Below are 25,800 nucleotides of genomic sequence, written 5' to 3'. Positions count from 1 at the left end.
TTGACATATCTGATTCATGTAAGATCTTCTGTCCATCTACAATTGTGGAATTTTAATAAAAGTCTATTTTAATGATCATGAATTATTATTATTAATTTTGGCCTTTGGGCCTATTTTGGGTGTTTTCTGGTATGAGGGTATCTTTATAGAACCTCAAGGAGGACGTTAAACAAGCTCCATTATACGAACACAATTGACCAGTTCTGAAAAACAAGCACGAGTATCGGTGATTTTAATCTCCAAGAGAAAAAGAATCGGAACCTTTTAAGCCTTGAAGGGATTGTATTATACAACATAAGGAATATAAAGACTTTATCATTGTTCTAGAGTCTGATTAAAGCGCCCCAGCAGTAACTGTGTTGTATCAATCTTATAGTAGTCCTACTAACAGAGGACTTACTGAAGGGTGCAGCTGCATTTTGATTAAAGCGCAGGATAGATTTTTTGAGTGTTAATATACAGTATATATATATATATCTATATATATTTAATTTTATTTCATATTAATGAATAAAAGCAGAGCACAGTCTTGTTTTTAATACTTTATTCACACAATTATTTTTGTTCTTTTATACCACTTTATTTTCTTATACTATTTTTTAACACTTATACTTCGCTTTGAACAACCCTATTTAAGGGCATATGTGATTGTATACAAACTTTGAAATTATTAGCAATAATTAGCTGTTTTGTTTATTATAATACTAAGATATTAATACCTGTTAAAAAGCATACCCAATAAAGAATTTTGTTTTAAGATTACATTTAACTTTAGTGGGGGATAGAGTGTACCCAAATACAAACTGGTTCCATTTTCTTCTTTAGTTTGATTTATACATATTTGAATCAGTGGGTTGAACCTACATGTTATATTCCTCTTATGTGATTGCCACTTAATTGTTATTCTAGGATTCTCCTCCATTAATTGTACTTTATTTCAAATGTGACCTCAACAAATCTTTATTGTATGTTAAAGTTGAATTAAAGGAATTCTTCATCTGATCAAATGTATATATGATTTGACTATTGTACAATTGTGTGAAATATTTTTTCTTAGCAAGGACAGAATGAGCACACTTAGCAATTCATAATATGTTTCTAAGAAAAGGTTAACAATATATTTTGTATAAACAAGAATTAATTTAATTTCCTACCATTGTATAATGATTTATGGACAAACAGGAAATTTTGTATGTTATGTGAAGTTCACAGCAGAAAAGAGAACAACTTCTGCACAAGTGATATTTTTTTATTATTCACATATCTCACATCACCATATGTGCTTATTTTAACCAAATTGAGGGAATATTTAATAATAATATTTGTACTAGTGGTGCAGCATCATGACAACCAAATAGAACCAATAAGAAGAGACCAAGGGGTAGATTTACTAAAAGTCGATTTTGATTTTTAGGTCAGTTTTTGCAGATTTTGTAAATCAGAGATTTACTAAAGCCAAAACCGACTGAAAATCGATAATGAACCCGACTATAGACTACAATAGACCACCAAACAAAATTTTTAATTAGATGCTTAATTAGTCTTAGGGTATTTAAGGACTTTGTTGTGAACAGTCACCATGATCCTGATGAAGGACTTCATCTTAAATGCGTGGAGCTGATGACCTTTGTGTCTAAAGGAACCTCTTGAGGCTGATTTAGGATCCTGCCAGGACTGTGAGCTGTGGGTGTCCAGGATGCTGGGATCACTGTCCTACATACCATCTGGCCATTGGGATACTGAGAGGCAGAAACAGAGGTGAACCACTTCATGTGGTTACATGTTATATACTGTATGTTCTTGTAAATGTAAATGCTATGTGTTAATAAATGTCACAGTTTTATTTGAGATGTTGCATTATCACTCTTTTTTTATTTTGAGTATATTACCATGGAGGATTAAGAAAACATTACCTATTGATGATTCATTGTGTGGAATTTTATTTGCAAGAAATCACCTTAGTGCATTTGAACAAAGGATACTTATTGATGTTGCTTATATTGAGTAAGAGACTGATTTTCTCCAGGAATACAGGTGTTAGATTCCACAACCATCAGCATGTTTTTGAACACTGGTGTTTGCTGTATGTGTTAAAAGGAAAGTGCCTTATTGATAACCACAATTTCCTATATTTTAAAATAATTTCTGGAGGTTGGTGAAAACTCCCTGAGTTGTCATGTAGGCTGCAAGTCTAATTTTGTGTGCAGTAGTATGATCATTTCACATCTATTTAGGTATTCTATATTATCACCAGACCAGAATTGCCGCATAAGGTTTTCACATACAGGGATAAGAGGAGCAAGCTCCTTAGTAATAGTTTTTATGTTAATACATATAATAAAATGAAAGTGATGAAGATTTTAAATAATGTTTTGAAAAAAATAGCAGAAGCTATGATTAAGGAGAAATGCTTATAGTGGGAATTTATAACATTGAAAATGTATCAGGCTGACAACCTGATACCAAAGATTTAAAAATCACCAAAGTTCCATATATTAGTACCTCTAATGACAATATTAAAAAGGAGTGGGAAACCATCCTAGCCAATTATTATTTTAAGGTAATGGAATTAATTTTAAAAGAAAGGGGAATGGTGTTTAACAAATTAGAGGTTGATTCTTTGCAAATAATGGTGCAACTATTTAAAGACTTGAAAGATTTTACGGATGCAGAGATAAAAATTGTGTGAAAAATGTAGAAAAAAAATAAAAAAACAGAAACAATATCTTAGAGATGTAACAGCAGCTAAGAATAAAGAGGAATTACCACCAAAAAAAGGAATAGGAAAAAATTCCCAATAATGACCACAATAATTTTAGGGAAATTCCACAGACATCTAATATGCCTTGATGGAGGAAATTCTCAAGCCATTTTAATCTAAATGCACCTAAAAAAGGCACAACATGGAGGTGGAAAAATAGAGATTATGATAGAAAGGAAGGTTTTGATTATCCAACAAAGGAAATAAGGGGATTTTAAAGACCCCCTCAAATATATGATTTTCAATGGAGGAGTAATTCTAAAAAAACAATGGAGACCCAATATAATGAGAGGAGAAGAAGGAGAAACAAATTTTCCTGTCACTAGAAATAGATTCCAACCTTTAGAACAGGATGCTAGCACATTGTTTGATTTTTTTAAAACTGGGATGAGAGAAGAAGGAAGAGAACATAAACAAACCTAAAACAAAAAGAAATAGAACTAAGGAGGCAAAAGAGGATAGAAAACTAAAAAAAGGGAACCAAACAAACATCTAAAAGAATGCTCCATGAATATCATTAATGAAATAAGACTGGAGGAGAGTAAAATATTTAATCTCTGCAAAAGGGTTTTAACAGTAGAGGAAAATATAAGTTCTAAAAAATGCCTAAAATTCTGACCAAGTAGTAAGATTGATTTTTTTTACCTGTTTGTGGATATACAGAAATTTATCAGACAATTTACGGCAAAAAAAATTCTTCTTAATAAAAAGGAGAAAGGAGAAGCATTTGAAGAGAGTGTAGGTCCCTACAAATCCACATTTAAGCCTCTTTTTATCCCACACATCAGAGGGAAGTTTTTTAATAAGATAGTATGAAATGAAACAGATATGCATTTAAGTAACCAAGTTAGAAAGAAACCGAACATCACAAATAAAGAGTTCAGAGCGATATGTTCCTTGAAAATGGATACTGAACTTATAGTAAAACCTGCTCACAAGGACAGGAGGTAGTATTGTTTTGATGGATAAAGAGTATTATATCTCTGAAATTAGCAAACAATTAATGAGTGGGAACACATAGAAAATTAAAAGGTGACCGTAAATTAAAAGTTTCCAAATTGCTTGTGAACTTGACTAAGAAAGCATTTGATGAAGGAGTTATTTAAAATTCATAGTTTGAATTCATTAAGGTACAATATCAATATATTCCTCCTATATACATCCTCCCTAAGGTGCACAAGGATCTGCTTCAAACCCCCCCCCAGGTTGACCTATTTTATCTGCAACTAAAAGTGTTACCTCAGGGGGAGCGTGGCTTGGATGTGAGCCTGACTGGACACACGCTTCTGGGCTCTCCCGGTGACTGGAGCTCTGCCGGAGATTTGGGGGCATCTGACTAGCCATACATTGCTGGTACCTGACCGGGAATATCCTCCGGAGGACGCTGATGGGTTGGATCCATTCCCCGTGACGCTTGACTGCCGCAATCAGTAGAGGCCTTGTGCGGAGACAGAAGCTGCGGGCTCGATTTCCAGTTGTAGCGAACGCGGCTGTTTGGAAGTGCACAGCGCTGACGATTTTCTTCCCAGCCTGAAAACGCTTGAAGCAGGGACTTGTGAGTACAGAAAGGGGTATCCTGGTTGGCAAGGGTGTCTGGAGGTTAGATCTGCAGCAATATTGCTATTGATGTTTATTCTCAGTGACTCTCAATACAGACGACCGCCATTTTGAGAACAAAACCTCACTATCAAACGCTTTAGAAGAGCCTTCATCTGGGGACACATCCTGAATCAGAAGAATTAACAACAACTTATTTCCCCCCCATTGCCAATGGATATTTAAAAACAGTCATCATTCACTTATATTAAAGTTAATGCTGGGCTGGTCCTAAAGCATTTACTTACTCTATTACTACTTGCTTTAATATTCATGTGGTATTAATATTTCACTCATTAAGTGTGATTTGAGATCAGTTTAGATGTAGTAATTATTTCTTACACAGAGCACCGCTGCTATACCACAATTCTAATAAATAATAAATAATAAAAGGAAGAATATAAAGCTTTATTGTTAATTCAATTTCTATGGAAAAATATTTCCAAACCTCAACACCGCAGAAACCACAACAGCAGAGACAAGAGAAACGGAGAGCTGAGACGATCATGTCGTCGGGAGGCAATGCTGATCCTGCTTTACCAGCAGCTAAAAAAGCAATACTTCCACAAGATTCACTATCATCCAAGCAAAATCGTACAATATCAGACACTCCTATTACCTACAATGATGTTGTAGAAGCTATAAAAGTGACCATGGGCCCACTTCTATCACGGGTAGTATCCAATATTACTTCGCAATTGAAAGAACTAAGTTACAGAGTTACTGTGACAGAACAAAGAGTGAGTGAAAATTTTCAAGATGTTTCTCAACTGAAACACACAGTTAAAAAATTAGAACAAGACAACTACCATCTCTGGAATAAAATAGACTACTTGGAAAACAGGTCTCGTCGAAACAATATTAGACTGGTTGGACTACCAGAATCTATTAAAGGTTCAGAATTATCACATTTTGTTCACAACACTTTGCCAATGATACTAGAAATTGAAGAGGAATGCCGTGACTTAGTTATAGAAAGAGTCCATAGACTAGCTCATAATCCTAGTTCTTCTGCATCTCGTCCAAGAGTGGTTTTGTTTCGATGTCTCAATTATCTACATAAGCAAGCATTTTGGGCAGCATCTAAGAAGAAAACTATGCCTATAATTTGGGAAAACAAGAAACTTTTCCTATTCCAGGACTATTCGGTAGAACTTTCCAGAGCCAGAAAGGCATTTTCTCCAATCTGCTCCCGACTGGTTGCAGACAAGCGCAAGTTTGCTCTTGTTTATCCAGCTAGGCTAAGATTGTTTGAAGGATCCACCTACAAGGATTTCACCAACCCTCCTGATGCTATGGCTTATCTTGATGAAGAAAAGGAAGCTAATGCACAAGATATCTCTGACACCCCTCCTGAAACACATTAATATTCTTTTAGGGAATAACATGTTTAAAATTTGTCCATTCTGAACAATACGGAAAGATCTGGTTTCACATGGTTTGAATAGAGAGGTTATGAAAACTGGTTACTTAATTCATATATGTTGCTATAATTAGTTGAAAGTAATTAGAATAACATGTAATCTTTATTGCTATGAGAATTGATTTATAAGCTACACATATTGTTACTAATTGTTACATTTCTAAAAGTAAATTAGGGATATATATTCTAACTAATATTATTATGTATTTTGAATTTATGTGGGTTATAACATGGGGCTCTGTTGAGTCCTATTAGCTAACCAAAGTTATGATTTTGGAATTACTAATGCAAATGCTATTTAGCATATTGTTGTTTAAGGAAATAACTAATATTTCAGTAATCATCTGGAATACAATGTGCCTTTTTGTTCCCTTGTCTGTGTCTATTTGTATGTCTTCCCTTGTGTTTTTTCCTCCCCAATTCATAATTACTATGCGTATACTTGATTATAAATCTCTTTGTTATAGACTTACATTATCTGCCCACTATGAGATAACATGACACTAAAAATTGGAACTTGGAATGTAGGAGGAATCAATTCACTTGTGAAGCGACGTAAAATTCTCATGTATCTTTCCAAACAGAAAATAGATATTGCTTGCCTTCAGGAGACTCACTTGACAGCAGAAGAGACTAAGAAACTGCAAATGCTAAATTGGACATTAATTGCAGCTGCTCCATTTAATTCTAAATCAAGAGGTGTAGTTATCTTAACCAAAAAATCTATTCCTCTATCAGTAGTTTCGGTAGAAATAGATCCTGAAGGCCAATATATTATTGCTGAAATTTGTCTAAATGAAATCACATATATCCTATGCAATATATACGCCCCAAATATTTATAAGAAATCTTTTTTTCAATACATACTTACTAAATTATTAGTATATTCTCCAAAATCACTGATACTTTGTGGGGATTTTAATCTCATATCATCCGCAATTTTGGATTGCTCACAGAGCTAGCTTCTAGGCTACAGCTAATTGATGTATGGAGAGCAGTTAATCCTACTGAAAAAGATTTCACCTGTCTTTCAGATGCTCATCATACATTATCATGGATAGATTATATTTTACTATCTAATTCTCTCTTTCCACAAGTCTTGGAAACAAACATTGAATCTATAGTATTATCTGACCACGCATTGGTATGGATATCTATTCAGACAAAAACAGATAGAGGACCATATCGTCATTGGAAATTCCCTGCATATCTCTCACAATCAATCTCTTTTCGAAATAAGATGGTCTCGGCTTGGATGGATTATAAACATAATAATCTTTCCCATGCAGAATTTAATCCTTCACTATTTTGGCAAGCAGCAAAATCAGTCCTACAAGGGCATATTATCTCCTATATTTCAGTTGAAAATAAACGGCTTGCTAATGCATACTCAGATGTACAGACTAAACTCACTAATGCATATCAGACATACAAGTCTAATCCAACTCCCTCATCTAAATTAATATATAATGAAGCCAAAACACATTTTGATGAATATATGAAAAATAAAGGAGACAGATATCTGTTTCTAATTAATTATAAGTTTCATAAATTTGGCAATAAGACTGGAAAACTATTAACTAACCTATTACAGGGAACGAGGAAACCAATGGTAGTTCACCCACTGCGTATGGCAGATGGATCTCTGACTACCTCTAGTAATGAAATCACAGAAGTGATGAGAACTTTTTATGCTACACTTTACTCAAATAGTACTACCGCATTAGAATCTAAAGATAGTGAATTTATTGGTTGGGATAATCTTTTGTTTCCGAAGATTACTAAAGACTTGGCCGATACTATAGTAGAACCTATTACATTACAAGAGGTCCCTGGAGTTGTACAACAGCTGAAGCCCTCTAAAGCCCCTGGCCCTGATGGTCTATCAACTGAATTTTATAAAATCCTACTTTCACAGATTGGAGATCATTTGGTATCCTTTTATAACCACATTATTAATACTAACTCTATCCCTTCTTACTTTAATTCTGCAATCATTAAAGTTATTCCCAAACCCAAGAAAGATTTATCACTTTTAAGTTCTTACAGGCCGATATCTTTACTTAATGTTGACTATAAGATTCTAACGAAAATTCTTGCAGAACGATTAAAGAATATACTTCCACAAATCATACATACAGATCAATCAGGATTTATATCAGGACGACATTCTGTGGTAAATGTCAGGAGGGTCTTGGCGGCTGTGCAACACCTTAATACCTCTCAGTCCCTTACTCCTAGCATGGTAGTGTCTTTTGATGCTGAGAAGGCATTTGACCTCATGATATGGAAACATCTTTATTCAACTTTGAGTAAATTTGGCTTCTCAGCATCTTTCATCAATATATTGACAACATTATACACGAAACCACTTTCACAAGTATCATGTAATGGATATATTTCATCACCATTTAAGATTCAAAGAGGAACAAGACAAGGCTGCCCTGTTTCTCCACTCCTCTTCGCAATAGCGATTGAACCATTGGCTATAGCCTTGAGAGCATCCCCACAGGTAGAGGGAATATCAATTGGTAAAGTCATCTTAAAGATCGCACTTTTTGCGGATGATATGTTACTCTTTATTACAAATCCTCATACTTCATTTCAAAAAGTGATGGATATAATACAATCTTTTGGGCATGTATCAGGATATAAGGTGAATTTGGACAAATCTGAAGTAATGCCAACTAGTGGATCAAAAACATATTTTGAAACTCTGCTCATTTTGAAATATTTTAATGGGATCTCAACTACTCTTAAATATTTGGGAGTTCATATTACCTCAGACCTACAAAAGCTATATACTGCTAATTATACTCCAATGATAAACAAAATTAAGTCTTTATTAGATAATTGGAAATCCTTACCTTTATCTCTATTAGGCAGATTAGCAGTTATAAAAACTATAATTTTTCCAAAAATATTTTATCTAATGCAAATGCTACCAATTGGTCTTACCCAAAAAGATATTAAAACTTTAACTAAAACTTTCAATTACTTTATATGGCAAGGTAAACACCCAAGAATAGCGAAAGCAAAAATGTTTACTACTAGAGATAAGGGTGGATTTGGTCTTCCAGATCTAAAAAGCTATTCTCTCTCGATATTTTTCCAATATATTAATGATTGGTTATTAGAAAGAGGCACATACACAGATAAACAAATTGATGTAGAATTATTTTTACCTTATTCTCCTGGAGCGTTGCTACATTCTAAATGTAAAGATATTCCTTCCCATATATTAAACAATATACTTTTTAAAGACACCTACTTTTCTTGGATATCTATTAATAAGAGACTAAGAAGTCAATTTCAATATACTGATTATATACCTTTATGGGGCAATCTGGCTTTCCCTCCTTCCTTGTCTAATACTAATTATCTTCAATGGAAGGAAAAAGGTCTTTCTAACATTTCCAAAGTTTTCGATCCCAGTGGTTCTTTATTGTCTTTTACGGAATTACAATAGAAATTTAAATTGCCAAAACAAAATTTCTTTATGTATTTGCAAACTAGACACTATATCAGATCACTCACATTGATAATTGAAGATAATAGAGAATCTGCACCCCTTCAACAGTTGTTCAAATTGATATGTAAAGTTCCATTTAAAATAAAAATGTTATATAAGCATTTAGTAAATGATCACTCTGCTGTCCAGTGGGTCTCACTATATAATACTTGGCGGAAGGATGTGCCAACTATATCATCTCTCGATGATTTAACTGGTCATACTGACTTTACACTAAGAAAATTGCAATCATCATACCTTCAAGAAGTTCATTTGCGCACGATTCACAGGGCATATATCTCCCCAGCACAGCGCAAGCACATGGTAGCATCAGAGTCTGGAAATTGTCCTAAATGCCATATAACAGAAGCTACCTTTATCCACTGTATGTGGGAATGTGGTATAATTAAGAAATTTTGGAACAAAATTACTCAAATGATAAATACCTTATTTACACGTAAGCTAGTACCTAAATTAGTGGCTTGTATATGTGCCAATTTTGAAAACTGGGATTTAGGACCTCATAAAAATAATATTCTTCTATTACTCATATGTATAATTATGATAGCGAAGAAAGTAATATTAATACATTGGATTAGTAGATCTTCGCCCTCTCTTAGGGAAGTTAAGCAAAAGTTGTTACAACTAATGTATTATGACAGACGATCAACCTTGCCTGATATAAATAAAGGAGTGGAAAGATTTTATAATAAGTGGGAGCCCTACATCAATACTCTTGAAAGCTCGACACAAGATCAGATTATTAAATTATTCGAGAACACAGATTGGTTTTTGCTTAGAAATATAGCTTCCTCTTAAGAGATACGAAATATATAGATAAGATATTTTCTAACTCCTCCTACTTAGTCCAACCATACTTGGATCTCTTAAATCTGTAGAGTTACTTTTAAGATAAAGAAGTCTACTCCAATACGGATTTTAATACTTGACAATGCTATTTTTATTCCCCTCCCCTCTTTTCCCTCATGTGTCATGTCTCATCTTTTATGTATTGTGTTAGATCATTGATATATAGTGTCATTCCAAATAATTTAGCCTTAATTTGTTCTAGATAATAACATCAATGTCTAATTGAATATTGATAACGTTTAGGTCATCTAATATTTTGGACCAAGGTAATGGTCAAGATGTTCTATATAATGTTAATATACCTATTCTCTATTTTGAATCATATATGTGGCTTAAAGAGTTCTACTTTAAGTATTATCTTGAAACTTGCTTAGTATACCAACTGATATTGGAAATGCTAAATCCTGATCTTTTTGTGTAATACATATTGTGATCTTTATTTTGAAAATTAATAAAAAAGTATTTGAAAAAAAAAAAAGTGTTACCTCAAATCTTACAGCATTCATTTACTCCTATTTACAGCCCTTAGTAAAAAAAACTAGGTCATACTTTAGAAATATGAAAGATGTTTTAATGAAAATACAAGAGATGGAATGGGAAGTGAATTTTTTTCTTGTTAGTGCGCATCTCAGCACTTTATATATGATCATTGAATAAAGGAAAGGTTTCAGAGCTCTGTCTTATTTTTTGGTTCAGATTGAACTGATAATAGAGGTTAAAGATTTTATCATAGAAAGTATTGAATTTATTTTATCAAAAAATTATATTTTTTTTAATGGGTCTTATTATCTTCAGCAGGTGGGAACTACAATGGGTACCAGGTTTGTGCCCAGCTATGCCAATTTCTTCATGGCCTTCTTGGAGGAGTAAACCATTTGCTGTGATGGGGTGCTGGGTGCAAACCTGGTATACTGGCAAACATTTATACATGATGTAAAGGCCCTGAGGAAGACCTTATTAAATTTTGTACTGATGTTAATACTAATGATTTTAATAACACATTTTACCTACTCTTTTAGTTGTACTGAGATTATATTCTAGATTTGCAGTTGTATATCAAAGATGACAAGATACAAACCAAATGTCATAGAAAAAATACAGATTCCAATAGCTATATAGAACGGTATAGTCAACATCACCAAAAATGGCTAGAGGGTATTCCCTTTGGCTAATTCCTTTGAGTTGAAAGAAACTGTATGGAAGAAGAGGTATGTGATGTTCAAATTAACAAAATGTCATCTCGATTTTTAAAGAAAGGTTATAAGTCATTTTTTTTTTTTAAAAAAGGTCAGAGATGATGTAAAAATAAAGCAATAGAGAAGATCTTTTGAAAAATAAAAAGAAGGAAGTCCATTTGGAAAATAATAATTACCAATGGGCATTTATTAGCCAATACAATTCTGGCTTTAAACAAGTTGAGATGGTTTTTAAAGAAAAAATTGGCATATCTTTAAACAAGATAACATTCTAGGGAAATCTTTGCCAGAATTTCCTACCTTTTATTTATAGAAAAGCACATTCATTAAAGGACAGTCTTGTGAGGAGTACTATAGAACCCACCAAAAGGGCCAGTACACGTTCAAAGGATTTTCATAGATGTGGCCTGTGTCTCATGTGTAGATCCATAAAATGCACTAGTATAGTATGTGAATGCAAAGCTAACAGTAATAAATATCCCATTATTGATTTATTATCTGCAATTCTAAGAATGTAATCTATGCCTTGGAATCCCAATATGGTTTGATCAATGTTGGCAAGACTACCAGAAATGTCAAAGTCTGCATAGGCCTAGAAACACTTACGGTATCTGACCATTTAAAAGAGAAACATATCTCAAAAGAATGTTAAATAAAAGCCTTTTGGGGTATACAACAAATATCCCCATCGTTGAGATGTAAATAAATTGATTTGCGACTATCCCAAATGGAGATGAGGTGGATACACAAATTAAAGACACTAGTGCCGAATGGTCTCAATGGGGATTTTAAAATCAAATGTTTTATTTTTAGAAAGGGTCTATCATGAATTGTATATGTTTGTATTCACTTTTTCTAATTTTTATGGTGTTTCTGTGTTTTTTCTATCGGGGGTGTTATGGTGGATGGCACTTTATATATATGGCTGCTATATTTTAAAACTGTTACTAATGGATTCTATTTTTATTATTTTTATGTTCCAATGGATTTATATGGACTGATAAGAGATTAAGAAGAAACCCCACCCTTGCCCTTTTTATCATGATGCACAAGACACTTTAAATTGGGACTCAATCACATTCCACATAGGAATTATGACTGAACATATGTGGAAAGTATGGTGGAAAAGAAGGAAAGGAAAGCTATGTTAAAGGAATTACAGTTATGGGTGTAAAAAAGATCCAATACACATTTATTTGTGTAAAATGCACATATTGGTAACATGTCTATAAACATAAACTTTTGCCTTTTCAGACACTGCAATGTTTTTGAATGTAAAATACAATTTTCTTAACAGTACAGAAAACCAAATGAAAGAATTAAATGTTAATTATCCCGTATGTAACATTCACAACAACAATAAATAATTGTGTATTGTTATCTTTTTCTTTTAAGCTATGATGGGAGGCCACATCACCACTTGTTGTCTGGCCACCATGGCTTCTGTGTCCACGGCGTGGTGGTGTGGCTGGTGGTAAACTGAGTGCTAATGTGATACTTAAAGAACTGGACATTGATTGTTTCAGTAAGCGGTTCAGTATTCATGCTCCAATTGTAGCAATGCTAGTATTAAATTGATGTATTGCATTTGTATGCGCTGCTTGGATTTTGAGTGCATTAGTTACAAATGTTTCAAGAGTGTGCAGAAACCCAGCAGTAAATGCTTGTTGTGATCAAACTAATTAGCTGGCAATTGTTCCATGTGTGTGTGACATAACAGAAATTAAGGATTTGTGTAGTCTGTTGATGGCTACCATCTGTGTAAGTTGTTTGCATCTCTAGAAAATCAACCTGAGTTTCCCAATAGGTGACATAATATCTGAATTAGTTTCTCTTGCAGGTGGTGTTGGTTTGTGTGTCCTTGCTTGTGCTGCCAATTCTGCCTCATCCTCCAATGGTGTTGAGTAGAGATGAGCGGGTTCAGATCTCAGAGATCCGAACCCACCCGAATTTTGAGATCCGGGGCGAGAACCAAATGTGCATTCGGTTCCTCCGCCGGCCCCGGATCTCAAACCGAGGCAAAACCATACAGTCGAAAATCTCGCAGCTCGCAAGCTTTCGTCTGTATGATCTACGTTGTATATAAGGGACCATGCAGCAGATGCCATTTCACTCCGGCTGTGGAGACTGAACAGGGGGGGTGGGTAGTGTAGGGCTGGGAGAGGTGCTGGTGCTGGTGCTGTGCTGTCTGCTGTGTCCTGGGCTGGTGCACTGCTGATCCATTTGATGCTGTCACTGCTCTGCTGTCTGCTGTGTCCATCAGGGCTGTTGCTGATCCATCTGGGCTGGTGCTGTGCTGTCTGCTGCGTCCATCTGGGCTGGTGCTGATCCATCTGGGCTTGTGCTGTGCTGTCTGCTGCATCCATCTGGGCTGGTGCTGATCAATATGGGCTGGTGCTGTGCTGTCTGCTGTGTCCATCTAGGCTGTTGCTGATCCATCTGGGCTGGTGCTGTGCTGTCTGCTGCGTCCATCTGGACTGATGCTGATCCATCTGGGATGGTGCTGTCTGCTGTGTCCATCTGAGCTGTTGCTGATCCATCTGGACTGGTGCTGTGCTATCTGCTGCGTCCATCTGGGCTGGTGCTTATCCATCTGGGCTGGTGCTGTGCTGTCTGCTGCGTCCATCTGGGCTGGTGCTGATCCATCTGGGCTGGTGGTGTGCTGTCTGCTGCGTCCATCTGGGCCCAAGTTCTGGACCCCCCCAAATATATATATATATATATATATATAGTCTTTTTTTTTTTCTGTGTGTGTGTTAGGCTTACCTGCACAAGATACAGCAACACAATCCAGTGCTGCTCGACTCCAATCATCATCAATCTGTGCTCTGGGCCCAAGTTCTGGACCCCTGAAAAGAAAAATTGTGTCTCTTGTTAATTTCTTTTCTGTGTGTGTGTACGTTTTAGGCTTAGCCGCACAAGATACAGCAACGCAACCCAGTGCTGTCTGACTCCAGTCGTCATCAATTTGTGCTCTGGGCCCAAGTTCAGGACCCCTGAAAAAGAAAAAAAAAGGAAAAATAGTGCCTTTTGTTAATTTTTTTTCTGTGCATGTGTGGGTGTTAGGCTTAGCCACACACGATACAGCAATGCAACATAGTGCTGCCCGACTCCAGTCGTCATCAATTGGTGCTCTGGGCCCAAGTTCTGGACCCGAAAAGAAAACACAAAAGAAATAGTGTCTTTTGTCAATTTATTTTCTGTGTGTGTGTGTGCGTGTTAGGCTTAGCCGCACAAGATACAGCAATGCAACCTAGTGCTGCCCGACTCCAGTCGTCATCAATCGGTGCTCTGGGCCCAAGTTGTGGACTGGAAAAAAACCCAACAAAGCAAATAGTGTCTTTTGTATATTTATTTTCTGTGTGTGCACGACTGCACATGTGTGAATTTTGTAACCGCACCTTAGCTACACTATTGGTGCTTGTGACACTGCTTCAAGACCACAGAAAATATGGAGGGCTGTCACATGACAGGAGAGCAAGGCCAAGAACCACATGTTGTAGCTGCCACCAGCAGTCATCATGATAATGCAAGGCCGTCAACTTCCTCGTCCTCTATGAAGGCCCATGCCCCAGGGCTTAAGTCACGCCATGGATATGGTAAAGCTACTTTTACTGTAGTAAAGAAAAAAAATCAAAAGCCAAGTTGCCTTTAGATAAACAAAAAATTGGCAATATGCCATTCACTACACGAAGAGGCAAGGAAAGGATAAGGCCTTGGCCTTTATGTATGATGACTGCTGGTTCTGATAGCCTTTCTGCTTGTAGTAGTAGTGGTGGTGGTACCATTAAAAAATTGAAAGTTAAGAATAGTAAGACAGCTCCGGAAAAACCAACTGTGTGCCTTGAGAAATCGAAATCATAAATCCCCGAGGAGAGTGCAAGTGTGTCGGCGGTTGGCATATGTGAGCCAGACCTAAATACTAGTGTACTGGAGGATCCTCCAAGTTCCAACATTTGTGTGCCCTCTGTAAATGTGGGGAAGGGCAGTCAACATCTTTCAGACATAGTCGGTGAGGATGCTTCTGTGGAACTGCACATGGAGGAGGAGGATATTTTGGTAGTTGAGGCAGTAAGGATGATGAGGATGTCGATGATGAAGATGTTGGTGATGAGGATGTTGATGATGAAGATGTTGGTGATGAGGATGTTGATGCCGAGGATGTCCTTTGTGTAAGTAAGGCAACAGCTGTTTCCCATGGATTGAAAAAGCCAAAGCCCATTGTTGTCATGCCGGGGCAAAAGACAAAAAAATCCACTTCTCACGTGTGGAATTATTTCCACCCCAATCCGGACAACAGTTGTCAAGCCATATGTAACCATTTCCAAGCAAGAGTAAGTAGAGGGAGGGACCTAAACCACCTAGGAAACTCCTCCTTGTTACGTTACTTGGAGCGCATTCAGCAAAAATCAAAGTGTATGTCACCAAGTTCAAAAACTCAAAATGTAACAAGTCCAGTGTCAACTACCTGCTCCCTCTCTGTGGGATCCAAGTGCCTTTCATCTCCAACACCAACACCTGCATCATCAACATCCTCATTCGTCATCGGGAGTAGTCCTGCTGCATCCAATGTTGTTATTCGAAGCATGATTGACTCCTCTCCTATCCGTTAATCCTCAGAAGGATCCTTGATGACTACTCCTGTTCCTGCTGCTGTTGCTGTGAGTGGATCTTCATCCCAGAAGAGGACCAGGAGTAAGACTTGTAGTGTATCCTCCAAAAAACAATTAACTGTTAAACAATCATTTGCAAGGACAAACAAGTATGACAGCAATCATCCAGTTGCACAGCAGATTACAGATGCCATAACAGCTATGCTGGTATTAGATGTGCATCCAGTATCTGCCATTACTGCAGTGGGTTTTCAACAGTTAATTGAGGTCCTGTGTCCTCACTACCAGATCCCTTCTAGATTCCACTTCACTAGAACAGACATTCCAAGTCTGTACAAGGACATTAAAAAAAAACCTTATTAATGTCCTCATAAATGCCATTGTACCCACTGTCCACTTGACCACTGTTATGTAGACAAGTGGGACAGGGCAAGCTAAGGATTACATGGCTGTGACAGCCCACTGGGTAGGTGTATTGCTTACAACAGCAACAGCAGCAGCAACATCTACCAAAAGACAGCTAATACAGAGGTATGCTACTCTTTGTATAACTGGTTTCACTAAGAGGCATACCACTGAGAACCTCTTAGAAAAACTCAGGGAAATCATTGCTAAATGGCTTACCCCACTTGGACTCTCCACAGGATTTGTGATTTCGTACAATGCTACCAATATTGTGAGAGCATTACATGTGGGTGAATTCCAACACGTCCCATGTTTTGCTCACACAATTAATTTGGTGGTGCAACATTTTTTAAAAAATGACAAGGACGTGCAGGAGATGCTCTCCATGGCCCACAAAATATCCGGACATTTTAGACATTCAGCAAACACTTGTCAAAGATTGCATGACCAGCAGGTACTGTCAAATTTGCCCTGCCACCTGCTGAAGCAAGAGGTAGTAACTCATTGGAATTCTGCCCTCTATATGCTTCAGCGGATGAAGGAACTGCAAAAGGCCATCCAGGGCTATACAACGGCCTATGACATAGGCCGTGGAGGGGGAATGCACCTTACTCAAGCACAGTGGAAAATAATTTCCGTGTTGTGCAAGGTTCTCGAACCCTTTGAACTTGGCACACATGAAGTTAGTTCAGACACTGTCAGCTTGAGTCAGGTCATTCCCCTCATCAAACTTTTGTAAAAACAGCTGGAGAAACTGAAGGAGGAACTGAAACGGAGCGATTTCACAAGGTATGTCGGACTGGTGGATCAAGCCCTTGATTCACTTCACCAGGATCCAAGAGTCGTCATTCTATTGAAATCTGAAAAATATATTTTGGTGACCATTCTGGATCCTAGGTTTAAGTCCTACCTTGTGAGTTTTTTTCCAACAGACCAAAATCTAAAACTATGCAAAGAGCTGTTGGTAAAAAAAATTGTCAGCTGCAGCTGCACGTGAAATGCCATCATCTCCTTCAAATTCTGCAGCTGCCAGGAAAAAACTAAATTTTCCTTACAGAATGCCTGCTGGCCATGCAGATCATTCACCAAAAAATTACATCTGGCCTGAGAGAACTGCCTACTAGTGACATGTCTTCTACCGTGACTATGTGTGATATGGTCTACATTCACAGAATGGTGGAGGACTATTTCAGAGATAACATCCTAATAGGCATGTCAGACAGTCCCTTTCAGTACTGGCAGGAAAAAGAGGCAATATGGAGGCCCATACACAAACTGGCTTTGCATTACTTAAGTTGCCCACCCTCCAGTGTGTACTCCTAAAGAGTTTTCAGTGCAGCTGGCAACATTGTCCGTGACCGGCATAGGAGGTTACTTCATCAAAATGTGGAAAAGATGATGTTCATTAAAATTAATTACAAATTCCATGAGAAAGACCTCTATCAACAATTACATCAAAACATTACAGAAGTGCCTATGTTGGATTCCAGCGGGTACAAATTAATATTGTGTGAAGAAGAGAATGTACACACTGATGGGGATGACGAGGACGAGGATGACGACAACTTGTAATGTAAATACAGTTTGAGTATGGGATCATTTTCATTTCCATGTCCAATGCACATTGGCAGCTTGTTTTACGGGGGTCCAAACAAACCAATCATTTCAGCCACAATTGGCAGTCATTGTCGCTGAAATGATTGGTTTGTTAAACTGTGTCTGTCCTGTTTTGTATACAACATAAAAGTGGGTGGGAGGGCCCAAGGACTATTCCATCTTGCACCTTTCCATTATGTGCTGGTTGGGGCATTGCTGCCTGACATTTTAAATTAATGTTATGGTTGGTATAGGAACCAATGATTTGTTTTTAAATTAATGTATTATCAATTTTACAGCCAGGGGCTGCACTAATGAATTTCTTTTTATTCATTATTCAGCCAGGGACTGCACCCAATGAATTGTTTTTTACTTTTTAATTAAATTATTATTAATTATTCAGCCTGGGGCTGCACCAATGAATTGTTTTTTAATTAATTTATTATCAATTTTACAGCCAGGGGCTGCACCATTGAATTTCTTTTTATTATTAATTATTCAGCCCGAGGCTGCATCAATTAATTGTTTTTTAATTAATTTATAATCAATGTTATAGCCAGGGGCTGCACCAAATATCAACTATCAATTCTTCAATCCTCAAGGGTATCCCAACCATCACCTTTTCGCAGTCCTCAACTCTATTAATAATTATATCAATCAGTTTTGAGCCAGCAAGCTGGATGTAATCTTTTGGCCCTTTAACTAGAGAAAAAAATCAATATTGTGAGCTCTGAGGTGGTCAAAATTGACTGGAAATAAGTGAAAATAAATGTTATTGAGGTTATTAATACTGTAGGAACAAAAAAAGGCCCATTTTATGTGATTTTAGCTGTTTTTTTATTTTTTAAGAAAATATCCAGATCCAATACCAAAACATGAAAACAAAACACGGAGGTGAGGTTTTGGCAAAACCAATCCAGATCCAAAACCAGGGGAGATCCAGATCCCAAACAAAAACCCGGGGGTTGGCGCACATCTCTAGTGTTGAGACTGGCATCAAGTGTAGAGTGAACATTTGCATTTGCTCATAATCCACAGATGGGTTTGGCTGAATTATGTTGCTGTTCCCAAACAGTGAGATGTCAGAGTCTGTGAAAATATGACATGTGTTTAGTGTAGTATGTTCAGGATTTCTAACAGTATACCAGACAGCAGCTATAATAGTGTCCATGTAGTAATTTGCACTTTGTGTTTTCTTGTAATTTACTAAAGTCTTGGAGATATCCCCCCACGGTACCAGTCACACACCAACGCGTTTCGACTCACCAATAATCAGAGTCTTCCTGAGGAAGACTCTGATTATTGGTGAGTCGAAACGCGTTGGTGTGTGACTGGTACCGTGGGGGGATATCTCCAAGACTGAAGCAAGTCCACGAGTCATTCCCGGGAGACGTAGTGGAGTTTTACCATCTTATGCTTGCTTGGGTGCTAGGAGACTACACCCCTATAATACGGTACACGGCTAATCTTTACCCTATCCTTGGATTGTGTTTTTATATGTTGATGTGGAAATAAAGTTTGTCTAAACATACTTCACCATACAGAAATTTTTATTTTCTTCTCGTTTACATGATCTTTGGAATATTCATTAAAGTGTTATCCTGGGCCATAAGAAGATTTGAGACAGTAATATTGTGCAAGAAACGTTGGTGACTGATATCATCGGACCTATTCCTTATATTTTACAGAGGAATATTTGGTGACTCTTTCTAGTGGCGCAAGAACTATATCTCTATATATTCGTGTGACTTTTATTTGGAGGAATAGAGACTTCTCCTATGTAGTTTTTTTGCAGCCTTAATAGTGTATGTGAAGCGCTGGTGCATTTTCTACTGTGTTTTAAGTCATTTATGTATGTTATCTAAGTTAATGAATGTGTAACATATGTCTTTAGTGATATATTTAAGCTTTTCACATATTACTCACCATGCTGTGTAGGGCGTGGTGGTACAGTACATCCATGCCATGGTCATTCATCCTGGATATGAGCTCAGCAGGCTTTCTATTCCTGAGTGGCACCTCATACTCAAGGTAGTCCTGGTAAACGAGTGAGCAGCCTCCAGTTTGCCCTTAAGCCCTCCTTTTGTTTAACATATTGGCCTCCACTCTCTACTAGAGATGAGCACCTGAACTTTGCGATCCGGCCCAGGATCCGAGTCCGGCTCGGGTTTTCCTGTCTAACTCAGATCCCAAAATGAGGCAAAATGTCATCATCCCACTGTCGGAGTCTCACAAATTTTTGACTGTATATAAGTCCCTCCCCGCAGTGATCAGTGCCATTTGCTTGCTGACTCCCGGGCTGTTAGGGCTGTGCTTCATCCAAGGGGGACTGTGTTGTCCAATACAGGGGTGTGCAGTGCTGGTCTGTGTTGTCCAATACAGGGGTGTGCTGTGCTGTGTTGTCCAATCCAGGAAGGGTGTGCTGTGCTCTGTCCAGGGGGCTGTTATTTATCATTGCTTTGCTAATCCAGGGGTGTGCTGTGCTGTCCATCCAGTGTGCTGTCCGTCCATGAACTGTAAAAAAAAAAAAGTAACTAAACGTTTTTTAAAAAATAATAAGTAAAAAAAGTTAATTTTTTTTTTAGTTGTACCCCACACTGTAACGCCGTTGATCATACTGCAGTGTATAAGTTGTAAAGTATTTTGAGTGATGCTGTTGGTCAGTAGTACCGCAGTGTGATGTTATACATGCAAGTATTGTGACACTGTCAGTAATACTGCAGTGTAATATATTCATAAAAAATATTGTGATACTGTAAGTGGAGACGCAGTGTAATATTCAACATGTATTGTGACACTGTCAGTGGTAGTGCAAAGTATTCATGAAAAATATTGTGACGCTGTAAGTGGAAACACAATGTATTCATAAAAAATATTGTGATACTGTAAGTGGTAGCACTGTGCATTCATAAAAAATATTGTGACACTGTAGGTCATTGATACGAAGTGTAATATTTACATTTTTTACAAATTGACATGTGTGCTGTACCCCACTTCATTCGTGTTTGTTGATATGGCGAACAATCAGTTGAGAGGAAAGCAGGAACCACATACTAGTGCTGGAGCTGCTGCCAGTGCCACCAGTCATGATGATACTAGTCCGTCTACATCATTTACTAAAGCTAATGCCCAAGGGCATACAGGGCTTAAGTCAGGGCATATAAAATCAATGAAGCAATCTTTTACAGTGGCATCAAAGGGAAAGGTAGCTGCAAAAACACAAACTTGGCAATATATATTTTACCACGTGGCAAGGAAAGGCTAAGGCCTTGGCCTTTATTTATGACTGGTGGTTCTGCCTCTTATGATGATGTAAGCTCTTCTCCCTGTAGACGCTTCAAAAAAATTAAATTGTTAAGGCACAGGTACCAACTGTGCACTCAGAAATGTCACAAATCCCTGAGGAGAGTCTAAGTGTGTCAGCATGTGCAATGTGTGAGCCTGACCTTTCCAAAACTGTACTCAAATAGGAGCCTCTTCCACCACTTGTGCATCCTCTGCAAAAGTGGAAATGAGCATCACAAGCCAACATGCTGACATAGAAATCAAGGATGCTTCTGTGGAAGTGCACCAGGATGAGGAGGATATTTGTGTAGCTGATGCTAATAAGGATGTTGATGATGAGGATATTGTTGATTAGGATGTTGTTTGTGTAAATCAGGCCCCAGTGGAAACAGTTCTTGCCCATGATAAGGAAAAGCCCATTGTCATGACTGGGCATAAAACAAAAAAATCCACTTCTTATGTGTGGAATCATTTCTACCCAAATCCAAACAACAATTGTCAAGCCATCGGTACTCATTGTCATGCTAGAGTAAGTAAAGGTAGGGACCTTAACCATCTAGGAACCTCCTCCCTGTTACATCATCTACAGAACATCCATCCAAACTGTTTGCAAAATTCAGAAACTTTGGCTAAAAAAGTAAAAACAAGCAGTTCAGCATCAGCTAGTTCCCTTCTCTCTGCTAGATCCAAGCAGCTAGCATCTTCACCAACAGCACCTTCATCAACAATATCCTCAATCATGATCGGAAGAAGTCCAGCCTCCAATTTGATAAGGCTAACTCAGTCCTCCCCTATCCTGGATTCCTCAGAAGAATCCTTGAGCAATACTCCTGCTGCTGCTGTGAATGGACTTTCATCCCAGAAGGGGACCAATAAGACTACTAGTAGTAGTTCTAAAGAACAATTGACTGTTAAACAATCCTTTGCAAGGGGGAGCAAGTATGACAGCAGTCACACAGTCGCACAGTGGATTACTGAGGCCATATCATCTATGCTTGCATTAGATGTGCATCCGATATCTGCCATTAGTGCACTAGGTTTTAGACAGTTAATTGAGGTCCTGTGTCCCCGAAATCCCATCTAGGTTTCACTTCACTAGAAAAGCAATTCCCAGCCTGTACAGGGACATTAAAATAATGTAATTAGTATCCTCCAAAATGCTGGTGCACCCACTCTCCACTTAACCACAGATATCTGGACAAGTGGAACAGGACAAACGCAAGATTACATGACTGTAACAGCCCACTATGTGGGGGTATTGTCTTCAGTGGCACCAACAGCAGCAGCAGCATCTAAGAAACAGCAGCTCATTCAAAGGCAGGCTACTCTGTGTATCACCGGTTTCACTAAGAGGCATACTGCTGACAACCTCTTAGAAAAACTCAGGGAAGTGATTGCAAAATAGCTTACCCCGCTTGGACTTTTTGGGGATTTGTGATTTCTGACAATGCCACCAATATTGTGAGAACATTACAGCAGGGTGCATTCCAACATGCCCCATGTTTTGCTCACACAATCAACTTGGTAGAGCAATTTTTTTTTTAAAATGACAGGGCCATGCAGGAAATGCTCTCTGTGGCCCGCAAAATTTATGGACATTTTCGCCATTCAGCAGGTGTAAGTAGGAGATTGCAGAACCTGCCAGAAATTTTGAATTTGCCCTGTCACCAGCTGAAACAAGAGATAGTTACAAGGTGAAACTCCACCCTTTATATGCTTCACTGGATGGAGGAACAGCAAAAAGCCATCCAAAGCTACACAACAAACTATGACATAGGAAGAGGAGGGGGAATGTACCTTACTCAAGCTTAGTGGAAAATACTTTCCGTGTTGTGCAAAGTGCTGAAACCCTTTGAAGTAGTTACATGTGAAGAGAGTTCAGACACTGCCAGCTTGAGTCAGGTAATTCCCTTAATTAGACTGTTGGAAAAGCAGCTTGAGTGTCATGACCAGGATTTCTCGGCATGGTGGTCAACGGGTATTACCTGTGAGGTCACTGTGGCGGGGGGCGTCTGGTGGTGGTGCTGGTGTGTGACGAGGGGCATTTGCTGTGCATGGCTTTGCGCGGGCATGCTGTCACGTTGTGCTGGGGAGGCCAGGCAGTGCTTCCGTTCCGTTTGGCATGGGCGCTGTCATCTTGCCTCCAGCCATGTGATTTTCTCGCCCAATCCTGGTTTGTCACATGCTCTCTCTGGCCAGTCACAGCACAGAACTTGGTATTTAGGGAGGTTCAGAGCCTCACTTCATTGCCAGTGCAACGTGTTTCTCAGCATAGCTGAGAGAGAGTTCCCTGTGCTCACCACCTGTTACCTGTGAAACGCTACCTGCCTGCCTGCTTGTCTGCTCCAACCCCACTGGACTACCTGCATCCTCCATTACCTTCCCCTTGACTGAGTACCTAAGTCCTGCTGTTCACCCTGCACCTTGCCTCCACTGACACTCTGCTGGATATTTCTTCCTCAGTCAGCACTACCTGGACGTTTTCTATTAACCAGTCACTACCTGGACATTTTCCATTGCTTGTCACTAACTGGACATTTTCATACTTGCCTCACTACAGCTCCCAAGTGCACTTTAGTGCTATATCCGGACTTTCTGTTTTACCACATTCATGTCTGTTAAGCCACTCATTAAAAACTCCACATTTACTTTTAAACTTGCTTCAGTGTTTGCTCCTATTACCACCCTGGGTCCACAACAAAACCAGAACCTCTTATTGAGAAACTGAAGAAGGAGCTGAAACTGAAGGAGGAGCTGCAACAAAGCGATTCCACTAAGTATGTCGGTCTTGTAGATCAAGTCCTTTATTCGCTTCACCAAGATCCAAGAGTTGTCAGGTTCTTACAATCGGATCTTGGCATCCATGCTGGATCCTAGGTTTAAGTCATACAACATATCTTTCTTTCCAATGGACACAGCTCTAAAGAGATGCAAAGAGCTGTTGGTAAGCAAATTGTTAGATCAAGTAGAAAGTGATGCAGCAATGGCTCTTCTTCAGTTTCTCCAGCAAGTGCGTCTGTCAGGAAAAAACTCAGCTTTTTCAAAAGACCCACTGGTGATCCAGATGCGACAATACGCCCAAGTTTTGACATCTGGTTGAGTCTAAAAGAATTGCTTACAATTAATGAGACCTCTACCGTGACTCTATCTGATAAGGTCACCATTCAAAGAATGGTTGGGAACTATTTTAATGATAGCATCTAAATACGCATGTCAGACAGTCCATTTGACTGCTAGCAGGAAAAAAAGGCAATTTGGAGGCCCTTGCACAAACTGGCTTTGCTTTACTTGAGCTGCCCACCCTCCAGTACTCCAGTACTTTTCAGCACAGCCGGGAACCTTGTCAGCGATCGACATAGGAGGCTACTTTCCCAAAATGTGGAAAAGATGATATTCATCAAAATGAACTACAAATTCCACGAGGAAAGACCTCTACCGCCAATTACATCCATAAATTACAGAGGCACCTGAGGCTGTAATGGTGAATTCCAGTGGGGTCAAATTCATATTGTGTGAAGATGATGTACACACTGATGAGGGTGAGGAATCGGATGACGATGGCGACAACATCTTGCCTCTATAAAACCAGTTTGTGCACGAGAGATGATTGCCAGCAATGTCAGCTGCTTGTTGGCAGCTTGTTTTGTGGGTGCCCAAACAAACCAATTACTTCAGCAACAATTAGCAACCCCTGTCACTAAAGTGATTGGCTTGTTAACCACTTAACTGACTAATTTTTTTTCCAAAAACCGCTCCGAAATTGTTGTTTTTCTTTTTATGATTGAATTAGGTTAGGAACATCTATTTAAAATTTATTCAATACAATTTAATATTAAAAAAATCTTATTTGGGGGGGGGGTTTGTTTCTATTGAAACAGTATGCCATAAAAATATATTTTTTTTCAAATTCATGAACTTTAAAACTATTTTAAGACATGGAGCACAAGCTCCTTTCATGGAAGTAACCCGGCGTCTGCAAGGAGCAGCGCCGGGACTGATCAGGGGTTGAGGGGGATGGGGGGGCAGCAGCGGCGGCTGTATATTCACTTCCCCAATGTCAGCGAGGAGCAGCGCCAGGGTTACACAGGAGCACAGGCTCCTTTCATTGAAATAACCCGGCATCTGCAAGGAGCAGCACAGGGTCTGATCATGGGGTTGGGGTGATGAGTGGTTGGGGGGTGTCGGCTGTATGTTCACTTCCCCTGCATCTATGAGGAGCAGCATTGGGGTTACACAGAAGCAAGGGCTCCTTTCATTGAAATAAACTTCAAGGAGCAGCACCGGGTCTGATCTGGGAAGGGGGATGTGAGTGGCTGGGAGGGAGTGGGCAGGTCTGATCTTGGAAAAGGGGGTGTGAGTGGCTGGGGGGGAGCGGGCGGAGGCTGCCTCTTCCCTGGCAGCATGGGGCTTACACAGGAGCACAGGCTCTTTCAGTACAATAACCCTTAGTCTGCGTGGAGCAGCGTCGGGTCTAACTCGTGGCAGTGGCTGTATACCTTACCCCGGCATCTGCAAGCAGCAGCGCTGGGATTAAACAGGAGTAC

Source organism: Taudactylus pleione, unplaced genomic scaffold (assembly GCF_031769625.1).
Source record: "Taudactylus pleione unplaced genomic scaffold, aTauple2 ptg000788l, whole genome shotgun sequence".
Lineage (NCBI taxonomy): Eukaryota > Metazoa > Chordata > Amphibia > Anura > Myobatrachidae > Taudactylus > Taudactylus pleione.
This window is presented reverse-complemented; position numbering follows the sequence as displayed.